This window comes from Arachis stenosperma, chromosome 10, assembly GCF_014773155.1.
Source record: "Arachis stenosperma cultivar V10309 chromosome 10, arast.V10309.gnm1.PFL2, whole genome shotgun sequence".
Lineage (NCBI taxonomy): Eukaryota > Viridiplantae > Streptophyta > Magnoliopsida > Fabales > Fabaceae > Arachis > Arachis stenosperma.
In genome coordinates, this window is record NC_080386.1 from 48,609,604 (window position 1) to 48,615,631 (window position 6,028).

General features: G+C 39.2%; 1 non-coding gene across 1 annotated transcript; it reads left to right on the forward strand.

Annotated features, from left to right (window-relative positions):
* Nucleotides 1–1,371: 1,371 nt before the first annotated feature.
* LOC130959117 (small nucleolar RNA R71) lies at nt 1,372–1,479 on the forward strand. Its single transcript, XR_009078212.1, has one exon. It is a non-coding gene; the product is annotated as a small nucleolar RNA R71 (small nucleolar RNA).
* Nucleotides 1,480–6,028: the final 4,549 nt, after the last annotated feature.

The window sequence follows — 6,028 nt, forward strand, 5'->3', positions numbered from 1 at the left end:
GTATGTTTGGGCTGAGCTTGATCAATCCACGAGCTGAGACTTCTCTTGGAGTTGAACTCCGAGTTATGACGTGTTTTGGGCGTTCAACTCCGGATCATGACGTTTTTCTGGCGTTTAACTCCAGACAGCAGCATGAACTTGGCGTTCAACGCCAAGTTACGTCGTCGATTTCCGAATAAAGTATGGCCTATTATATATTGCTGGAAAGCCCTGGATGTCTACTTTCCAACGCCGTTGAGAGCGCGCCATTTGAAGTTCTGTAGCTCCAGAAAATCCATTTTGAGTGCAGGGAGGTCAGATTCCAACAGCATCAGCAGTCCTTTTGTCCGCCTTTTTCAGAGTTTTGCTCAAGTCCCTCAATTTCAGCCAGAAATTACCTGAAATCATAGAAAAACACACAAACTCATAGTAAAGTCCAGAAATGTGAATTTAACATAAAAACTAATGAAAACATCCCTAAAAGTAGCTTGAACTTACTAAAAACTACCTAAAAACAATGCCAAAAAGCGTATAAATTATCCGCTCATCAGGGAACTCATTGGAGGTCATTGCACGCTCATTGAAGTCTTCCTCAGTGGCGTTCACTTCCTCCCCTTCCTCTCCAAATTCGGCCATGGTTATGGCTTTGCACTCTCCTTTTGGATTTTCTTCTGTATTGCTTGGGAGAGTACTAGGAGGGAGTTCAGTAACTTTCTTGCTCAGCTGTCCCACTTGTGCCTCCAAATTCCTAATGGAGGACCTTGTTTCAGTCATGAAACTTTGAGTGGTTTTGATTAGATCAGAGACCATGGTTGCTAAGTCAGAGGGGTTCTGCTTAGAATTCTCTGTCTGTTGCTGAGAAGATGATGGAAAAGGTTTGCCATTGCTAAACCTGTTTCTTCCACCATTATTGTTGAAACCTTGTTGAGGTCTCTCTTGATTCTTCCATGAGAAATTTGGGTGATTTCTCCATGAAGAATTATAGGTGTTTCCATAGGGTTCTCCTAGGTAATTCACCTCTTCCATTGAAGGGTTCTCAGGATCATAAGCTTCTTCTTCAGAGGAAGCATCCTTAGTACTGCTTGGTGCATTTTGCATTCCAGACAGACTTTGAGAAATCAAATTGACTTGTTGAGTCAATATTTTATTCTGAGCCAAAATAGCATTCAGAGTATCAATCTCAAGAACTCCTTTCTTCTGACTTGTCCTATTGTTCACGGGATTTCTTTCAGAAGTGTACATGAATTGGTTATTTGCAACCATTTCAATGAGTTCTTGAGCCTCTGTAGGCGTCTTCTTCAGATGAAGAGATCCTCCAGTAGAGCTATCCAAAGACATCTTGGATAGTTCAGAGAGACCATCATAGAAAATACCTATGATGCTCCATTCAGAAAGCATGTCAGAAGGACATTTTCTGATTAATTGTTTGTATCTTTCCCAAGCTTCATAGAGGGATTCTCCATCCTTCTGTCTAAAGGTTTGGACTTCCACTCTAAGCTTACTCAATTTTTGAGGTGGAAAGAACTTTGCCAAGAAGGCATTGACTAGCTTTTCCCATGAGTCCAGGCTTTCTTTAGGTTGAGAGTCCAACCATATTCTAGCTCTGTCTCTTACAGCAAAAGGGAATAGCATCAGTCTGTAGACCTCAGGGTCAACCCCATTAGTCTTGACTGTGTCACAGATTTGCAAGAACTCAGCTAAAAACTGATGAGGATCTTCCAATGGAAGTCCATGGAACTTGCAATTCTGTTGCATTAGAGAAACTAACTGAGGCTTAAGCTCAAAGTTGTTTGCTCCAATGGCAGGGATAGAGATGCTTCTCCCATAGAGGTCGGGAGTAGGTGCAGTAAAGTCACCTAGCACCTTCCTTGCATTGTTGGCATTGTTGTTGTTTTCGACTGCCATATCTTCTTCTCCTTTGAAGAATTTGGTTAGGTCCTTTACAGAGAGTTGTGCCTTAGCTTCTCTTAGCTTTCGCTTCAAGGTCCTTTCAGGTTCAGGGTCAGCTTCAACAAGAATGCCTTTGTCTCTGCTCCTGCTCATATGAAAGAGAAGAGAACAAGAAAATATGGAATCCTCTATGTCACAGTATAGAGATTCCTTGAGGTGTCAGAGGAAAAGAAAGGTAGAAGACAGAAGTAGAAAATTCGAACTTATCAAAGAAGATGGAGTTCAAATTTTACATTAAGGGATAGTGTTAGTCCATAAATAGAAGGATGTGAGAAGAAGGGAAGTATTTTTCGAAAATTAAGTAAAAGATTTTGAAAACATTTTGAAAAATTGATTGATAATTTTCGAAAACTCAAAGTGGAAAAGAAATCAAGTGATTTTTGAAAAAGATTTTGAAATTTAGAAATTAAAAAGATTTGATTGAAAACTTATTTTGAAAAAGATGTGATTAAAAAGATATGATTGAAAAGTTATGGTTTTAAAAAGATGTGATTGAGAAGATATGATTTGAAAACAATTTTAAAAGATATGATTTGAAAACAATTTGAAAAGATATGATTTTAAAAATTAATGACTTGCCTAACAAGAAAAGATATGATTCAAACATTAAACCTTTCTCAACAGAAAAGGCAACATACTTAAAATGTTCAATCAAATCATTAATTGTTAGTAAGTATCTTTGAAAAAGGAAAGAAATTGATTTTGAAAACATTTGATTGAAAAGATATGATTTGAAAAAGATTTGATTTTGAAAAACTTTTGAAAACTTGAAAAAAAATTGATTTTGAAAACAAAATCTTCCCCCTTGTGCCATCCTGGCGTTAAACGCCCAGAATGGTATCCATTCTGGCGTTTAACGCCCAAAACTCTACCCTTTTGGGCGTTAAACGCCCAACCAGGTACCCTGGCTGGCGTTTAAACGCCAGTCTGTCTTCTTCATTGGGCATTTTTGAATGCCCAGCTTTTTCTGTATAATTCCTCTGCAGTATGTTCTGAATCTTTAATTCTCTGTATTATTAACTTGAAAAGACACAAATTAAAAATATTTTTGGATTTTTAATAATGAAGAATAATCAAAATGCAACTAAAATCAAATAACAATGCATGCAAGACACCAAACTTAGCAGTTTGTATACTGTTGACACTAACCAAATGAGAATGCACATGAGAAACACAAAACACTCAAGTCAATAGAATTCTAAGATCAAAACAAGGAAATCATCAAGAACAACTTGAAGATAAATGAAGACACATGCATAAATTTGAAAAATGCAAGAAGAACAGAAACATGCAATTGACACCAAACTTAAAATGAGACACTAGACTTAAACAAGAAATATTTTTTTTTTGTTTTTATGATTTTGTAATTTTTTTGGATTTTTCGAAAATTAAGTGGAAGAGGAAAATAAAGGTATCAAAATTCTTAATGAGAATTCCAGGAATCATGCAATGTTAGTCTAAAGCTTTAGTCTAAAGGAATTAGACATAGCTAGCTAAGCTTCAGCAGGACATTGCATTCAAGAGCTAAATTGATGATGATCAATCAGCTTTGGTGATGATAAGAACATCACCTTGAAACACTAGAATTCATTCTTAAGAACTCTGAAGAAAAATAATACCTAATCTAAGCAACAAGATGAACCGTCAGTTGTCCATACACGAACAATCCCCGGCAACGGCGCCAAAAACTTGGTGCGCGAAATTGTGATCACTACAACTTCGCACAACTAACCAGCAAGTGCACTGGGTCGTCCAAGTAATACCTTACGTGAGTAAGGGTCGATCCCACGGAGATTGTTGGTATGAAGCAAGCTATGGTCACCTTGTAAATCTCAATCAGGCAGACTCAAATGGGTATAGTGATAAACGAATAAAGCATAAAGATAAAGATAGAGATACTTATGTATATCATTGGTGAGAGCTTCAGATAAGCGTATGAAGATGCCTTCCCTTTCGTCTCTCTGCTTTCCTACAGTCTTCATCCAATCCTTCTTACTCCTTTCCATGGCAAGCTCATGTAGGGTTTCACCGTTGTCAGTGGCTACCTCCCATCCTCTCAGTGAAAATGTTCCTATGCTCTGTCACAGCATGGCTAATCAGCTGTCGGTTCTCGGTCAGGCCGGAATAAAATCCATCGATTCTTTTGCGTCTGTCACTAACGCCCCGCCTGCTAGGAGTTTGAAGCACGTCACAGTCATTCAATCATTGAATCCTACTCAGAATACCACAGACAAGGTTTAGACCTTCCGGATTCTCTTGAATGCCGCCATCAGTTCTTGCCTATACCACGAAGATTCCGGTTAAAGAATCCAAGAGATATTCACTAGAGCCTCGTATGCTTGTAGAACAAGAGTGGTTGTCAGTCACTTTGTTCATGAGTGAGAATGATGATGAGTGTCACGGATCATCACATTTATCAAGTTGAAGAACAAGTGATATCTTGGAACAAGAACAAGCAGAATTGAATAGAAGAACAATAGTAATTGCATTAATACTCGAGGTACAGCAGAGCTCCACACCTTAATCTATGGTGTGTAGAAACTCCACCGTTGAAAATACATAAGAACAAGAGTGATCATTGGTTTCGGCCCCAGAGAGGGAACCAGAAGAACCAAGATCTGATCTAAGAACTAGATGTCCGAAGATGAAAATACAATAGTAAAAGGTCCTATATATAGAGAACTAGTAGCCTAAGGTGTACAGAGATGAGTAAATGACATAAAAATCCACTTCCGGGCCCACTTGGTGTGTGCTTGGGCTGAGCAATGAAGCATTTTCGTGTAGAGACTCTTCTTGGAGTTAAACGCCAGCTTTTATGCCAGTTTGGGCGTTTAACTCCCATTTTGGTGCCAGTTCCGGCGTTTAACGCTGGAAATTCTGAGGGTGACTTTGAACGCCGGTTTGGGCCATCAAATCTTGGGCAAAGTATGGACTATCATATATTGCTGGAAAGCCCAGGATGTCTACTTTCCAACGCCGTTGAGAGCGCGCCAATTGGGCTTCTGTAGCTCCAGAAAATCCACTTCGAGTGCAGGGAGGTCAGAATCCAAGAGCATCTGCAGTCCTTTTCAGTCTCTGAATAAGATTTTTGCTCAGGTCCCTCAATTTCAGCCAGAAAATACCTGAAATCACAGAAAAACACACAAACTCATAGTAAAGTCCAGAAAAGTGAATTTTAACTAAAAACTAATAAAAATATACTAAAAACTAACTAAATCATACTAAAAATATACTAAAAACAATGCCAAAAAGCGTACAAATTATCCGCTCATCACATACGTTCCAAAGGGGCAAGTAAATGTGGTTTTTTCTTGGTCCTCTAGAGCAATGTGAATTTGGAAGTATCCAGAGTAACCATCAAGAAAGCAATAATATGATTTACCGGCTAGTCGATGAAGCATTTGACCAATGAACGGTAGTGGGAAGTGATCTTTTCTTGTGGCCGCATTCAACCTTCGGTAGTCTATGCATACTCTCCAAGAATTTTGCACTCTTGTTGCTATAAGTTCACCGCTTTCATTTTTGATTGTGGTCACCCCGGATTTCTTTGGCACCACTTGGACCGGGCTTACCCACTCGCTATCCGAGATAGGATAGATGATGTCCACTTCAAGTAGCCGAGTGACCTCTTTTTTCACAACCTCAAGAATGGTTGGATTAAGTCTCCTTTGAGGTTGTTGGACCGGTCTTGCTCCTTCTTCAAGAAATATGCGATGCTCGCATACTTGGGGGCTTATTCCCACTAGATCCGCCAAACTCCACCCGATTGCCCTTTTGTTTTTCCTCAATACATCTAGCAACTTTTCTTCTTGTTGAGGAGTTAGCTCTTTTGCAATTATCACGGGGAGCTTTTGGGCTTCATCAAGATATGAGTACCTTAGGTGGGGTGGTAGTGGCTTCAATTCCATCTTTTTGTCATTCTTTGAAGTTTGAGTTTCCGGATGGTTTGTATGGTGTGTGGTGTTTAGTTTGCTTGGACCTTCATTTGCTTCTTCAATCATGTACTTCTCATCTAATTTTGCAAGGTGCACTTCGGCAACCATGTTGTCAATTGGGTCACACCGGAATAGAGAGTGATTCTCCGGTGGATGCTTCATTG